The 17,145-nt window shown below is 39.4% G+C and overlaps 1 pseudogene; it reads right to left on the bottom strand.

Moving 5' to 3' along the window:
* Positions 1 to 1,694: 1,694 nt before the first annotated feature.
* Positions 1,695 to 7,162, bottom strand: LOC103601296 (annotated as a pseudogene).
* Between the last annotated feature and the right edge of the window lie 9,983 nt (positions 7,163 to 17,145).

Below are 17,145 nucleotides of genomic sequence, written 5' to 3'. Positions count from 1 at the left end.
TGAGCATCTTTTTGTCTAAGCAGGAACCAGGAAGTAGATTTGTGTCTAACTTGCCCTGAAACCTAAGCTGGTTCGTAACCTGAGGATGGCTGAGTACAATGAGGACTTGATTTTTCTCTTCTGTTCATGCTAGTCCCAAATGCCTCAGGTAGAGAAAAATTGTCCTCATGGAGTTTATAATGATAGCCTAGGGGCAATGAGGAGACCTATAGTAAGAAATACAAAAAAGTTGACTTCTGAAGATCATTCCCCATGACAAGACATTCAAATGGGAATGAGCAACTCCTAAAATCACGGGATAACGAGATGTAACTTCCATGTGTCATTTCAACTTTTGTGTAACACTTGGTAGCTGTTTTGGAACCAAGAAGTTTCCTAATCTATGACATTTTGCTGAAAACTGTCTATGAAATTGCTGGAAGTTTACATGCTGGTACTTGCTTATGCCTTTAATTTTTAATGTCACTCCTTGGTAGGAGAGAGGAGAGAAGTACAAAGAAATATATTCATTTCAGCCAGAATTTTTTTTAAAAGTTAGATCCTTTAGTTCCATGTCCAAAACAAGAAGAAGATAAAAAGATGAGCTACGAAAAGATAGTTCCAGGGAATGTGGGTACATAAAAGGTCTAGTGTTTTCTACCTGTTTTATTGGCAGTGAAATAATCTCTCCTAATAAAAGCTGACTGCTTAAAATGGAGCCGCTAAATTTTAAGTTGAAATGTGGAACCTGCAAGCCTGTTCACTCAGTCTCACACTTGCCCTCTCTCTTTTCCTTCTTTGATGACTTCTCCCACCATTAGAGAAATGCTGAGTTTCTCAGAACACAGTTTGAGCCTATTGGTTTAGTGCAACTTCACAATTTAATAATGGAGCCATTAAATCCAGAAAAGATGTGACTTGCTTGAGATGACACAAAGTATTAGCATCAGGACTGGAACAGGCATCACACACAACTTTGGCTTTTCCTACATTAGACTGTTTCTAGAGGTATTAGGAATGTGTTGGGTCTTGAATACTAAGCAGGATTTGTTCATTCCAGATAATATACAATCATACCACCAATGTTCAGTACAATCATCCATATGGAAGAAGGAGAAAAGAGAAAACCAAAATTTGGTGACTATTGCAAAGTTAATCAGAATTTTACAGAGGGATTCTTAGAGGTTAATGACTAGGCCAAGGTCATTTAGCAGAGAGTCCAAGTCAGAATTCAAAGCCTCATTCTTCCTGGCTTGTTTGAAATATCATAAACTAGAAGTTTCAAATTGATGGCCTTGTGGCCAAATCTGTCCCACAAATATATATTTGGCTTGTACTGTGTATGGCTATGTGATCTTGGTCAAGTTACTTGTCTTGTACCTTAGTTTCCTCATCTTAAAAATAGGTTATGAGGATTAAAATAGTTAACATCTGTAAATCTCTTAGAACAGTTTTGGTTCCTAGCACCATATGAGTAATATTATTTTATCTTTTTATAAATTTTTCAATTATATGCCAACATTTAAAATATTTCCACTACAAATCCAGTTTTCTGACTGCTCTCAAAACGAACAAACAAACAATAAACACCTGGAATATAATGGGGGGTAATATTTTGCAAATATCAAAGTGATTTCATTTTAATTTTCTTTTTTTGTGTGCATGTATGTGAAAATAACTTTATTTCATTTTGCGGAGTGGGCAGGTGTCCAGTATCACAACTTCTGGAACTGCTTCTTGGTGCCTGCCCCTGGGTGACCTCAAGCACATTGAAGTGCACCATCCTGCTCAGGGGCCAGCACTTGCCCACTGTAACAGTGTTGCCAATCTGGACATCCCTGAAGCAAGGGGACAGGTGCACGGACAGGTTCTGTGGCACTTCTTGAAGTGATTGTACTTGCAGGTGTAGTGGAGATAGTCCCGGCAGATGACAGTGGTCTTCTGCATCTTCATCTTGGTTACCATGCCAGGCAGGATCCACACTCCAATGGAAATGTTACCGGCAAAGGGGCATTTCTTATCAATGCAGGTGCCTTAAGTGGCCTCTTTGGGCGTCTGGAAGCTGAGACCTATGTTCATGTAATATCACAGGAGTTTCTCCTTCCCAGTTTCTTCCACCAGGACCCTCTTCCTGTTTTGAAAGACGGCTGGCTGCTTTTGGTAGCAGGCATGCTCAGTCTGAATGTCTGCTATCTTCCTGGCTGCCTGAAAAAACAATCCATTTTATTTTCTTAAGTCATGTTCCATTATAGACTGTTGCCTGAAGTGTAGCCCTGAGGATTATTTCCCTAATCAGGAGAGAATAGAATAGGTTTAATTGAGAGAAAAAGAAGTTGATAAATTTCCTGAGTTTCATTTAACCTATGAAGTTCAGCTCATAGTAAGAATCTCATAGAGTTCTCCCGCACTCCAGAGGAAATGCCCCTTCCATCTAGGACAGCTAAACCACAAGGCTGTGACATAAGAAAATAAAAGCCTCTTCTGATTGAAGGGTAAAGGGAAGAAGAAGGAAGACATAAGAGAAGCATTGGTTAAGAGACACCTGCCCTTGTCTTCCCACTCCAGCTCTTCAGAGCAGAAAGGATTCTTGCTCTGCTCCTGTTTGGGATTCCCAGTAGAGATTACTTGCAGACTATACCCATACCAACAAGCAGACACCCACATATAAATGAAACTGATGCCCTGGTGTAGCTGGGAAAAGAGAGAAAGCCTGCATTTAGTTTCTCAGAGTGTCAAGTAGCCAGGGGTGAATACAGGTTTTACAGGTCTTGAAGCTTGTGTAATGGGGCTATGGGGAAGTTTTTGTTAAAAAAATAAAAGAACACAAAATCATATATACAAAATTAAGTAACAGGATCTTGGAAGAGCTCTGCCAGTGAATGGCCCTTAGCTCCTGTGTGATATAGAATGTATCCAGAAGTTCCCACATACTCTGTGGAGAAATAGGGAAGGTAGCCAAGAGTACTGGCTGGTAAGTATGGGGGAAGTAACTTTGTATATTACACTGGGCCAGGAATAAAAAGTAGTAACAGCCAGACTTCAAGAAGAACTGTGGTTTGCGTCCAAGCTCTGAACAAGCTTGGTGGAGAGGCCAAGCTACAAGATATGCCACTCACTGATAACAGGTTGCTGAACATCCTGAGAAGTCAAGGAATAGTACAGAGACACCAAATGGATCCAAGGTCTCAGGCTTCCCCAACCATAATGCCTCATACACACAGATACCATTTAGTAGAGGTCACTTACAGGAAAGACTGTTTCTTTGCAAAAGATGTTACTACCTAAAGGAATTCTAACCTTAGATTCAAATATGTTTTAACCAAACTGAACATTTACATGTATTAGATACATTCAGAAGAAAGTAAAACAGCATGCTGTGATTAAAAAGTGACTGGAGTAGGGCTACTTTAGATATGGTAGTCAGAGAATATTTTTCTGAGTAGGTGACATTTGAGCTGAAAAATAAAGACCAGGAGTCAGCTGTGCAAATGTCTGGGGCAGACATTCCAGGCAAAGAGAGCAGCAAGTGTAAAGCCCCTCTGCAGGAACAAACTTCAGGTGTTCAAGAACAGAAAGGTGCTGTGTTACTAGAACCGAGTGAGGGAGGGGCGGAAGGTGAAGTCAGAGAAGTAGGCAAAGACCATTTATGAAGGGCCTTGTAAGCCTTGGTAAGAAATTTTAATTTTATTCTGTGCATGATAGAAAGCCATTGGAGACTTTTAAAAACAAAAAATGATATGAGCCATGTGCAGAATGAGCCCTAAGAGAGCAAAAGTAGACATAACTTAAGAGGCTTTGCAACACTTTAAGCATTAGATGAAAATGCCTTAGCCTAGGGCATTGGCAGTGTAGATAGTGAGAAAAAAAGTTGAATTCAGGATATATGTTTTGGAGGTTTAGCCAAAAGGCTTGCTACTAATGTATTGGATGTTGGGAATGAGAGAAAAAGATGACTTACGATAATTCTTAGCTTTTAGCCTGAACAACTAGGTTAATGGTGTTGCCCTTTATTTGAAATGTAGTAGAGCAGATTTGGGGGAGTGGGCAGAGAAGGAAGAAATAGTAATGTCTTGGATATGTTAAATTTGAGATGCCTCTTAGATGTACAAGTGGAAATGTCCAATGGCAGTTGGACATTTGAGTCTAAAGTTCAGAAGAAATAACAGAGCTAGCAATAGAATATGGGAGTCATCAGAACAGTATATGCCATAAGACTGGATAGAATTACCCAGAGAGTATAAATTGAATTGAGCCCTGAGGCACTCCAATGTTCATAACTCAGGAAGAGAAAGAGGATCAGTAAAGTAGCAGGAAACCCAGGAAAGTGTGTTGTCTCAGAAGCCAAGTAAAGAGTGTATCAAGAAAGAGGATCAATTACCAATTTGTCAAATGTCACTGAGAGGTCAAGTAAGATGAGGCCCAAGATTTGACTATGGGATTGGAAGGTCTTTCATGATCTGCATTAGAGCCATTCCAGTGGATCGGATATGGACAGTAGCATGATTGGAATGGCCCAGAGAGATAATTGGAGATAGAAAAATAGAGGCAGTGAGTATGGGCAATTCTTTCAGGAAGTTTCACTGTGAAAAAGATCAGAGAAATAGGGTGGTAGTTGAGGGTGGAATGTGGATAAGAGAGGGGTTTTCTTTGTTTGTTTTGTTTTAAAGATAGGAATCACTAAAACATACTCAAAATAGTAAAGCATCACCAGATATTTTGGAAAGGTTGCATAGGTGACAAGGCATCAAAGACTTCTCCGTCCAAGCTGGCACAAACCATGGAGATGAGGCTGAGACAGTGGAGAAAAAAATCCAGGAAGTAGATGACAGGGCTGAATTGAAAAGAGGAAATCACGCATCTTAGAGTCAAGCCAGCTTTAGAAGCCAGAGCTCCATTCAGCTAATCCCTGGAAAACTCATTCTTTAGAGTTGTCAAAATTATCGGTTTGTTTTTTCTAAGGAAGGTAAATATCATTTTACTTTTTATGAATCTTGCTCTTTTTTTTTTTCTTTTTATTTTTATGAATCTTGCTCTTCAGGTCCTACCGGATGAGAAAAAATTCAGTACTAACAAGAATAAATATTAAAGATAAGCACATTTAATGCTGATGAGTTAGATATTTTGGAATGCCAGTGTGAAAAGGTAAAGGACATAGCCTGGCAATGACAGTAATTGTAGGCCAGCTGACTAATCATGAGATGTTTTTATTTCCTAAAATAATGACAATGGTAACAGCAACATTGCTTTCAGTAGTACAGAAATTATTTTCAAAAGTAAAGTTTTAAAAGGTTTTATATTTGAAAATAACCCCCCCCCCCAAAAAACACAGGATATGTATTTGCTTGCATATGCATTTTTTTTTTTTTTAAAGATGACCAGTAAGGGGATCTAAACCCTTGACTTGGTGTTGTCAGCACCATTCTCTCCCAGTGAGCGAACCAGCCATCCCTGTATAGGGATACGAACCCATGGCGTGGCCTTGGTGTTATCAGCACCGCACTCTCCCAAGTGAGCCACAAGCCTGCCCTTGCATATGCATTTTTAAAACCGAAAAAAATACACAGGAAATTAATGGTAGTTATATGTTTCGTGCTGGATAAAAGAAGATGGGGGATGAATAATCTTCATTCTATCCCTTTTTAATTTTTGAAGTATGCAAACGTGTTACTTATTTTTAAAATAAAATAATTTTTTTTGGGCCGGCCCAGTGGCACACTGGAGAGTGCGCCACTTGGGAGCGCGGCACCGCTCCCGCAGAGGGTCCGGATCCCATGTGGAGACCGGTTCCCGCTCACTGGCTGAGCGTGGTGCAGGCGCAACACCGAGGGTTGCGATCCCGTTACCCGTCAGTAAAAAAGACAAAAAGGAAAAAAAATAAAAATAAAAATAAATAAAAAAATAAAGTAAAATAAAATAATTTTTTAAATTAGTTTCTTCAGAATCCAGATTAAAATAATAAAGAGCTGAAATAAATGAGAAAACAATGTTGTAATAAACAAAAATATTTAGCATACATTAAACAATAGGATTGGAACAAATGTTACTTCTCGTGCTTTCTATACGAACAGCAATTTATTGCTTACAGAGTGCTTTCAGATACATTATTCATCTTGCCTGTTAGGTAGAGAACATTTTATCAAAATTATTTTACAGCGGAGACAGGGGTGGAGGCTGACTATCCAAGATTAAGTGACCAACACAAGGCCATATAGCTAATAATAGGAGGAACCAGATAGATCTTTAGGCTATCTTATTCTAAGTTTTGACAGTTTCATGTTGGGATGTAGTGAGGGTTGGGAGAAAACAGAGAAGAGATGAGATGCCCCAGCACACAGGTTACAGATGCAAATGCTTCCAGGAGTTAGTAATTAGCGTGAATGAGTAGAAGAAGGCAAGTGGAATAGTGGAAACCTCAGGCTCACTCTAAAGCGGGCAGCCACTACTCATTCCAGAAGATTCTTACTGTGAGGGGAATGCCTACCCAGACTTGCCAGATATTCAAATTGCTAACTCAGAAATTGGACTTTATTTGAAATTTCCCTATTTCTTTTAAATTTTAAATTGTGGTAAAATACATATAACATAAACTTTATCATCTTAACCATTTTACGTGTATAGTTCCATAGTGTTGAGAATATTCCCTTTGTTAGGCATCTGATCTCCAAAACTTTTTTATCTTGCAAAACTGAACCTCTGTACCCGTCAAACAATAACTCCCTTTTTTCCCCTCTCCCCAGCCCCTGGCAACCACCGTTCTACTTTGTTTCTATGAATTTGACTACTCTACATACCTCATATAAGGGGAATCGTTTAATATTTGCCCTTTGGTGACTGGTTTACTTCATTAAGAATATCCTCAAGTTTCATCCAGTTGTAGCACGTGTCAGAATTTCCTTCTGTTTTAAGGCTGAATAATATTCCATTATTTTGTTTATCAATTATCTGTCCGTGGACACTGGGTTTGCTCCACCTCTTGGCTATGTGAATAATGCTGCTATGAACATGGGTATGCAAACATCTCTTTGAGACCCTGCTTTCAATTCTTTCGAATATACACCCAAAACTCTTTTTTTTTTTAAATAGCTTTACTGAGATATAATTTACATACCACACAACTTACCCATTTGACATGTACAATCCAATAGTTTTCACTATATTCACAGATATGTGCAAGCATCACCATGGTCATTTTTAGAACATTTGCATCACCTCAAAAGGATACCTTTTAGCTATTGCTCTCCTATCTCCTCCACTCTCCAGCCATACACATCCACTAATAGATTTTCCTATTCTGAAAATTTCATGAGAATGGAATTGTACAATATGTGGTCTCTGTGAATGACTTCTTTCACCTGGCATACTGTTTTCAGCCATGTTGTTAACATGTATCAGTGGATTCCTTTTTATGACTGAATAATATTCTATTGTATATATATACCACAAAATTTCCCAATTTTTTTTTTTGTCTTTTTCGTGACTGGTAAGGGGATCGCAACCCTTGGCTTGGTGTCGCCCGCACCGCGCTCAGCCAGTGAGCACACCGGCCATTCCTATATAGGATCCGAACCTGCAGCAGGAGCGTCGTTGCACTCCCAGTGCCGCACTCTCCCGAGTGCGCCATGGGGCCAGCCCAAAATTTCCCAATTTTTGAGTGCCATCAATTAAGTCAAAATGTTTTAAATTTTCCACAGAAGCCAACAATAAGCATCTGCAAAGCCCCCAGTTTCTAACCTTTCCATAAGCTTCAAATTAATATCACCTTATAGAATTATAAAGTATAAAATAATGAACAGCAATAAGACAAGGCATGCAGCCAAGCATTGGCAGAATTTTTTTTTTTTTTTTTTTTTTTTTGTAGCTGGCTGGTATGGGGATCTGAACCCTTGACCTTGGTGTTACAACAACATGGTCTAATCAGCCAGCCCCACCCCACCCTAAAAAAAAAACACGTTTAAAACCAAGAGAGGCACAGACCTAGACAGGTCAGCACAGTCCATCCCCTTTGTAAAAGCCTTGCAGAAACAGCAAGGGCATCCTGGAAACACAGGAGGCTCCAATTCCTGGAATGAAAATTGGAAGTAACATGGAAAAGAGCATTTATTTTCTCCAAGACACTGGGCGTCTGTCCTCTTCAGTTTCAATCAGTCTAATCTTGGGCGTCTGCATGTGTGACCAAACCTAGAGCATTTCCTAGAGTGAGGCAAACAGACAAATTTTATACAGCTTGTGAAAACCTTAACTAAAGTAGATTTAAAGAGTTTTGGGGCATACTGGCTTCCATGGTAAGTCTGTGCTTCCAGGAAACACTCAATTGGCCCAGAGAGCTAAATCCTTTTTCTTTTTCCCCTACTCCTCACTGGGTACCCACAGCCAACCCCTACAAAGGGATGATGGGATTGTTAATTTTATGTGTCAACTTGGCTATGCTATAGTTACCAGATGTTTGCTCAAACATTATGGATATTTCTGTGAGGGTGTTTTTTGGATGAGATTAACATTTAAATCAGTGGACTTTGAGTAAAGCAGATTGTCCTCCATAATGTGGATGGACCTCATCCAATCAGCTGAAGACCTTAAGAGAACAAAACTGACCACCTCTTCACCCCCTATCACAGAGCAAGAAGGAATTCTGCCAGCAGATGGCCTTCAGACTTGAAATGCAACATTGGCACGTCCCTGGATCTCCAGCCTACCAACACACCCTGAAGAATTTGGACTTGCCAGCCTCCATAATCATGTGAGCCAATTCCTTAAAATAAACCTCTCTCTGTATATACACACATCCTATTGGTTTTGTGTCTCTGGAGAACCCTGACTAATACAGTTAATGGGCAGACAGTGATTACTTTTCCAAAGGAAGAAATGGGCAGTAACATTTTTGAGCACCTACTGTGTGTTGCAAACATTTTATTTTTTTCTAATTACCAATAACATAGATTTTTTCTTATTACAAAGGCAATAACATTATCCTCAAAGAAAATTTACAACACAACAAGCAAAAAGGAAAGAAAATTAAAAGGCAGTACATTTCCATTGCTCAAAGTAGATGACCACTGGAAAATTTTTTGCAGCTTTTTATATCTTTCATATTTATCTCCTCCTTTTCTTCCACTTAATGTAATGTAAATATTTTACTATATTAATAAAGATTAATGTATAGCAGTTTTGGTGACTACACACATTCCACTGTGTGGCTATACCATATATTTTTTAACCAATCTTTTTTATGGGACTCCATGGGTTTCCAGTTTTTTGCTCTTATATGCAACATTACAGTAAATGTCCTTCTACCTTTGCAAACATGTTAAATATTTCCTTAGGATAAATTCCTAGAAGTAGAATTGCTGAGTCAAAGGTTATGGCTTTTGATACATGTTTCCAGATTGCCTTCCAAAAAGATATCAATTTACACTTTCACCAGCAGTGTCTGCTTACTGTAGGCTTCCATCACTGTGTACTGTTTTGGTTTTGTTTTTTAATAATTAAAATGCAATTTATATACAGAAAAGTGCACAAATCATGAGTATGTAGCTCAATGGATTTTTTAAATTGTGATGAAATACACATAACAAAATTTACCATTTTAACATTTTTAAGTATACACTTCAGTGGCATTTAGTATATTCACATTGTTGTGCAACCATCACTATCATCCATCTCCAAAACTCTTTTCATCTTTCAGCAAAACTGAAACACTGTATCCAGTAAACAATAACTCCCCACTGCTCAATGAATTTTTAAAGCATGTAAACAGCTCCCAGATAAATAAATAAAATATTACCAACATCCCAGAAGCCCCTTAAAGCATCCTCTTCCACTAACTATTTCCACACACAAGAGGGTGACTTCTAACTGGAGTTTTTTCTAACTGTACCAATTTGATATAATAATAGTATCTTACTGTTATCTTAATTTCTTTGAATTATTTTAGCATGCCCAAATCTATAAAATACGGTCATTGAGCACTTGCATTTCCTTTTTAGGAACTGGTATCCCATTATCTCATTTAATCCTCACAATAACCCAATGAGAGAAAATCGGTGCAACTAAGAGTTGCCTCTTTGAATAAAACAGAGGATACTCAAATAACTAAAATTAAAAATGAAAGAGGGATGTTACCACCAATTTTAAAATAAAGGTTTGACCTCTCTAAATCTCTGTTTTCTCACCCACAAAATGTGCACAATAAAACTACCTGGCAGGTCTGTTGTGAGGAATTAGTGAGTTAGTGTTTGTAACTCATGACATTTGAAGCTGGTGGGATTACTTGAGAGTTGAGAAGCAAGAGCTTCCCTGGTATTTCATGGCATTATGTGATCTCACTTAGCAAAATCACTAAGCTTTGGAGACTGGATTTAGGAGGTCCATGGTTCTTTGCAATAAATCCTACCAGAAGACCCACCATCAATTCCTGGAATTAGCTTAAAGGAAAACTTCTCTGGAACTGACATGTTAAAAAAAAGGTTGTAACATCCTGCTCTTATTAAAGTTTTGCTTAACTGGTATATTTGAAATGATCTGTTTGGAAAAACTTTTGTGTTTCTTAGTGACGATAGTTTGGTATGAACTTAAAATCTGGGAATGTCAAGGCTCTGTATCAGAAGAAAGTAGTATAGGGCCGGCCCGTGGCTCACTCGGGAGAGTGTGGTGCTGATAACACCAAGGCCACGGGTTCGGATCCCATATAGGGATGGCTGGTTCGCTCACTTGGGAGAGCATAGTGCTGACAACACCAAGTCAAGGGTTAAGATCCCCTTACCGGTCATCTTTTAAAAAAAAAAGAGGAGACAAATTTCAACAATGAATAGGAAAGTCCAAAACTTGTATTCATTCATACCAATAAAGAGGAGAATAGAAGAGGTGAAGAAGAAATTAACAAGGGAGAACCTGGTAGGCTTGGAGGGAACTCACCGTGAGAATGGGGCTTTGGTCTAGATGCTGTGGTGGCTACAAGGTACTTTATCAGTTTCTTCCCTAGAGGGTGAAGGTGGAGGGTCAGACACTGGAGGAGGGGCTCCACCATTTTTCTCTCTGCAGAACTCCATTTGTGAACTGAAAGAGGAAGAGGCCAGGAACTGGGTGGCAGGAGACAGCCAGAGGGCTTCAGAGGACTTTCCCCAAAGGACTGTTCAGCCAGCAGTGGAGAAGAACATAGGAGCTTTTGACACTAAATTGACTTTGAATCCAAACCAGAGTGATGAAGTTGGACCCTTACCTTAGATCTTATACAAAAATTAACTCAAAATGGATGAAAGACCTAGACATAAAAGCTAAAACAATAAAACATTTAGAAGAAAATGTAAGGGCAAAAACTTTACAACATTGGATTTGATAGTAATTTGTCAGGCCTTAAAAACTAACACCACCTTAAGTGACATTACAAATGGATTAACATGGCAGCCTAAGACGGCGCGCCGGGAGGAAATAGGGTGGGAGTGTCTGCGGGAACCTTGCTTTAGCCCTTATTGGCCGCACTCATGAACACTGTCTGATTGCAATAGATAGGCATTGAGACAGGAACCCTTAAGCTGATTGGAGGATGTAAAAAACCTGCCTTTCCCATTTGCCTTTAAAAGCAAGTGCTCGTGTGCTAATAAACGGAACTGCTTTGACAGAACCCCCGCCGCATCTGAGTGTCCTTTAATTGGGCTGTTTGGGGGGCCGGTGGTGTGCTCACCTCTCTTCATGGCTCTCTTTCCCCGTCTCCTTCCAAAGGGGACAGTAGGGAAAGAGGAATCCCGGGCCATTTGCTCGCCCACCGAGAGGAACGAGGCTAGGGCTGTACGGGTCGGCCGGCGGCGGACCTGACAGTAATTCTTGGCTATAATACCAAAAGCACAGGCAAAAAAGAAAAAATAGGTAAGTTGAACTTCATCAAAATTAAAACTTTTGTGCATCAAGGACACTATCAATACGGTGAAAAGAGAACCCACAGAATGGGAGAAAATAGTTTTAAATTGTATATCTGATAAGGGATTAATATCTAGAATATATAAAGAATATGTAAAGAATTCCTACAATTCAACCACAAAAAATGGGCAAAGGACTTAAACAGACATTTCTCCAAAGATATAGAAATGTCTAGTAGCATTAGAAAAGATGCTCGACATCACTAGTAATTAGGGAAATGCAAATTAAAAACACAATAAGATACCAGTTCACACCCTTTAAGATGGCTATTATCAAAAAACAAAAACAAAACCAAAACAGAAAATAGCAAGTATTGGTGAGGACGTGGAGAAATTAGAACTCTTGTGCTTTACTGGTGGGAATGTAAAATGGTGCAGCTACTATGGAAAATGGTATGGTGATTCCTCAGAAAATTATACTTAAAGTTACCATATGATCCACATATCCACTTCTGGGTATACAGCAAAAAGAGATGAAAAGAGGGACTTGAACAGATATTTGTACATCCATATTTATAGCAGCATTACTTATAATAGTCAAAAGGTGGAGGTAATCCAAGTGTCTATAGATGGATGAATGGATAAACAAAATGTGATATATACATACAATGGAATATTATTCAGACTTAAAAAGGAAGGGAATTTTGACACATTACAACATGGATGAACCCTGAAGATATTATAATGAGTGAAATAAGCCTGTCACAAAAGGACAAATATTTTACAATTCCCCTTATATGAGGTTCCTAGATTAGTCAATTTCATAGACAGGAAGTAGAATGGTGGTTTCCAGGGGTTGCAGAAAGGGTAAATGGGTACTTAGTGTTAAATGGGTACAAAGTTTCAGGTGGAAAGGTGAAAAAGTTCTGGAGATGGATGGCAGTGATGGTTGCACAACAGTGTGAATGTGCTTAATACTACAAAAATGTATACTTAAACATAGTTAAAACAGTAACTTTTATGTTATGTATATTTTACCACAATTAAAAAAAAATCCACTGAGGTAAATGACTTCGCCATTTTAAAGATGAAAAGTTTAAGGCCCATGAAGATTCAGTGACTTTACACAGCTAGGAATTGGAAATCATATTAAAATCTAAGGCATTTAACACCAAGGCTTATATTCTTTCTACTACATCAGTGTCTGCTTGTTTGTTTAAAGCAAAATTTATTTATTTATTTTTATTTTTTATTTTTTTATTTTTAAAAGATGACCGGTAAGGGGATCTTAACCCTTGACTTGTTGTCAGCACCATGCTCACCCAGTGAGCTAACCGGCCATCCCTATATGGGATCCGAACCCGGGGCCTTGGTGTTATCAGCACCACACTCTCCCGAGTGAGCCACGGGCCGGCCCTAAAGCAAAATTTAGATAGAGTGAAATGCATAGGTTTAAAGTGTACAATTTATAGGGTTTTGGTAAATTTATATACCCATGTAAGCACCACCCCAGTCAATATAATGCACATTTCCATGAGGGTGCTCCCATGTCCTCTTCCACTCAGTCCCCATCCCCTATAGACCGCCATCATCCTGATTTCCATCACCATAGATTAGTTTCACCTGTTCTTTGACTTCATATAAATGAAATCATTCAGAATGTACTCTTTTGTGTCTAACTTCTTTGACTCAACATAACGTTTTTGATATTTATCCATGTTGTTGCTTGGATCAGTAACTCATTCTTTTATTGCTGAATAATATTCCATTTTGTGAATATGCCACAATTTGTTTATTCTTTCTCTTACTGATGGACATTTGGGCTGTTTCCAGTTGTTAGCTATTATGAATAATGTGGCTATGAACATTTTTGGCCAAGTCTTTGTATGAATATATTTTCATTTCTCATGTGACTTGCTTCGACCATTGGGACAGTAGCAAACTTGATGCAAGCTGACTTGAAATTTTGCTTAAGTGTTTTCTCTTTCTCACTTTAAACTTTGCCACTACCATGAGAATGAACACAGGCTAGCCTGCTGGAAGGTGAGCGATCATGTGGAGTCGAGGCAATTCATCCCGGCTGAGGCCATTCTAGACAAGCCAACCCCCACCAACCAAGCAGCTGTCTATGTATTCAGGAAAAAGTCCTCATGAGATTAACCTAGCTCAGCCTAGATCAACAGAATTGCCCAGGTGACCCATAGAGCCATGACAAATAACAATGGTTGTTCCTTTACTGAGTTTTGTGATGGTTCATTATACAGCATTATTGTGGCAATAGATAATTTATACATATCTGTATGAATTTTCTATTGCTGAAGAAGATATTACCAGAAACCTAGTGAATTAAAAAACACCAATTTATTATCTCATAGTTTCTTCAGGTGTGGGTTAGCTGGGTCCTCTGCTCAGGGTCTTACCATGCTGAAATCAAGGTGTCAGCCAGGGCTGTGACCTCATTTTAGGCCTGGCTCCATTAGATATGGTCCTGATGGGGGTATTCTGCTGCAGCTCCTACCCTACATTTCCTCTTGGCATTGAGAAAGTAGGATTTTGAACTGAGAAGGTTGTCTTATCAAACAAGAAGCCTGGACCGGAAATTCTATTCTGGCTCTACTACTGCCTGAATATATGATTTTGAAAACATATCTTCCTTTCTCTGGCCTCAGTTTTAGCATCTCTAAAGTGAGGTACTTGGAACAGATCCAGTACTTCTCAACATTTTTACCATCCCTCCCTTGAACACCATGTTGTTATCTACTAAACAAATTGCATTTACTAAGAAATTATTTATTCTCTTTCCTGGTGTATATGACTCATATAAGATGACAGTCAGTGAGAATTTCTGAGCAGCAGGGGAGAGATACCCCTTGTAACCTAACTGAATTTATAGATTTAAGACAAAAGAATTTTATTTTCCAGTTTGCACAGCCTGGCTGTAGCAAATACATAAACTATGTTGGCCCCCTTTGCTGCTTGCAGTTTCCCCAGAGTGAATGGGGTTGGATAACTGTCTCAGATCCAGTAATCCATTTTCTCATTATCTACCCCACCATCATCAGAGTTTGTTCTGTCAATACTGCTCCCCAGCTAAATCAGCTGAACGACTGGCCTTGTGTATGTTTGCGGGAGCTAATCTACAGCAAAGGCCACTGGAGCAAAGATAGCACTGTGCCCTGTAAGGAGAGAAGGAGGAAAGAAGGATTTACTATGAAGTTACTAAAGCTTAAGTTTCAGGGCGCCTCATTTGCAAGGGCCCGTGTGAGAGGTGGGAGTTGGTGGGAATTATGTCTGCTCTAGATAAGGAGAGGAAGCAGTTTGCAATCAAAAAGCATTTCTGTGTAAGCATTTCTGAAAAATTGCCTAAGGATCTCAGAAAAGAGGAACTCAAATCTCTAAGTCTTTAATAATTTATATTGATTTTTTTCTCATTCTAAACAAATATTCATGTTCATACTTAATATTGTAATCATAATTTTGTATTCTGTTTCTTGAAGAGGGCCTCCATAATTGCAGAAGCTCAGGCCGTACAAAACCTGGATCTGCTCCATATATAGAAATGCATACCTTCCTAGCAGGATAAAAGCTAGAGACCTGGCATATCCACTGGTAGCTGAATAGAAATGGTTCTCTTGCCTTTCCATCTTTGAATAGCATATCTGGGCAAGCATGCTCCAGTCCTGTAATATTATAGCACACATGTAACCAGCAACTCCTGTGTAGTCCCAGATTATTGCAGCTATCTCTCTGGTGACAGAGTGTATGAATGATTGACCATTCAAATAATTTCTCAAAGCTAGTTTCTTCTTGACCATTGCTTTCCAATCTTCCTCCCTGCAGTCTTTTGCCTTCCCTTCTAATACATTTCAAAAGCGATGTGTTTGCTTTCATATGCCTGGCACACTGGAAAGCATTCAGTAAGTAATTGCTAAGTGAATAATTTAGAAGAATGAATCCTAGCCTTTCTGGTTCTCTAACAAGTGTGCTAACAAGCTATAAAATTACAAAAATATGGGCAGTCATAAGGAGGATGACAGCTCTTCTTTTCTGTCTATTCACCAAACCAATGATTCACAAACATAGTGTGCTTTAGAGAGTCTAATTTAAAATGCAAATTCACAGGTTGTGTCCCCCAGAGGTCAGATTCAGTGGTCTCAGAAGGGGTTCGGAAGGCCACATATTTATTAAGGGCCCATGGTGATTCTGAGTGTAGGCCACTTCTCGAGAACACTGCAAAAGGGACTGAGTTTTGCTGGGTATAGAATTTACTCATCTCCTGTAATCACTCCCCATGTGTCTAATTTTAACGGAAGGCCACATATTTATTAAGGGCCCATGGTGATTCTGAGTGTAGGCCACTTCTCGAGAAACACTGCAAAAGGGACTGAGTTTTGCTGGGTATAGAATTTACTCATCTCCTGTAATCACTCCCCATGTGTCTAATTTTAGTGCAAGATCTGTCTGGGGGTAGTTTCAGAGAAGGTTTGGTTCATTGAGACTGTGGCAAACTTTAATTTCTTTTCTTTTGGCAAATATTTATAGCTGCTATAGTGAAAAAAATGCAGATTTGGAAAATCAGACAGATCCAGGTTCAAATAGTTATGTCACTCTGAGCCTCACTTTACTTGTAAAATAGAGATAATAATGTTACTCATAATTGTTGTGAGGATTAAGTACATTGACTTATGTGAAAGTTGTGCACAATGCGTAGCGAATGCTAGCTGTTTAGTAAAAGTTTTTTTTCCTTTTTTTTGTCTTTTTTTTGTGTGTCCGGCAACGGATCGCAACCCTCAGTGTCGCGCCCGTACCGGACTGGACCGGACCGGCAACGGGATCGCAACCCTCGGTGTTGCGCCCGCACCTCGCTCAGCCAGTGAGCGGGAAACGGTCTGTATGTGGGATCCGGACCCTCGGACGGGAGCGCCGCCGCGCTTCCCAAGCGGCGCATTATCCAGTGCGCCACCGGGCCGGCCCCCAGAAAAATTGTTTTAAAGCAAAGGATATTATTAGCATTCGTGAATAAGAAATTTTGACTATTCCAACACAGCAAAAAAAGTTATTACCAACAATCTTGATTTGGAGTTGTCCCTATCATAAAACATCTAGAGCTCAACAGATTTTAACATGCGACAAATGAGGTGACGGTCTAGAGTTGAAGATTAGGCCTCCCATCCTAATTATAGCCTCAGAAATGCATTCAGCTGGTCATCAGAAGAGCAAGCGCTGCTTGGCCCGGACTAGAATGCTCTACTGGGATGACTTTATCTCCTCTGCCAGCTCCCATGGATGTGTCGTAGCCCCTGGAGGCTGAATCGGG

Source organism: Galeopterus variegatus, unplaced genomic scaffold (assembly GCF_000696425.1).
Source record: "Galeopterus variegatus unplaced genomic scaffold, G_variegatus-3.0.2 Scaffold106, whole genome shotgun sequence".
NCBI classification, from domain to species: Eukaryota; Metazoa; Chordata; class Mammalia; order Dermoptera; family Cynocephalidae; genus Galeopterus; species Galeopterus variegatus.
The sequence above is the reverse complement of the archived record's forward strand: the minus strand, read 5'-3'. Positions and strand labels throughout refer to the sequence as shown.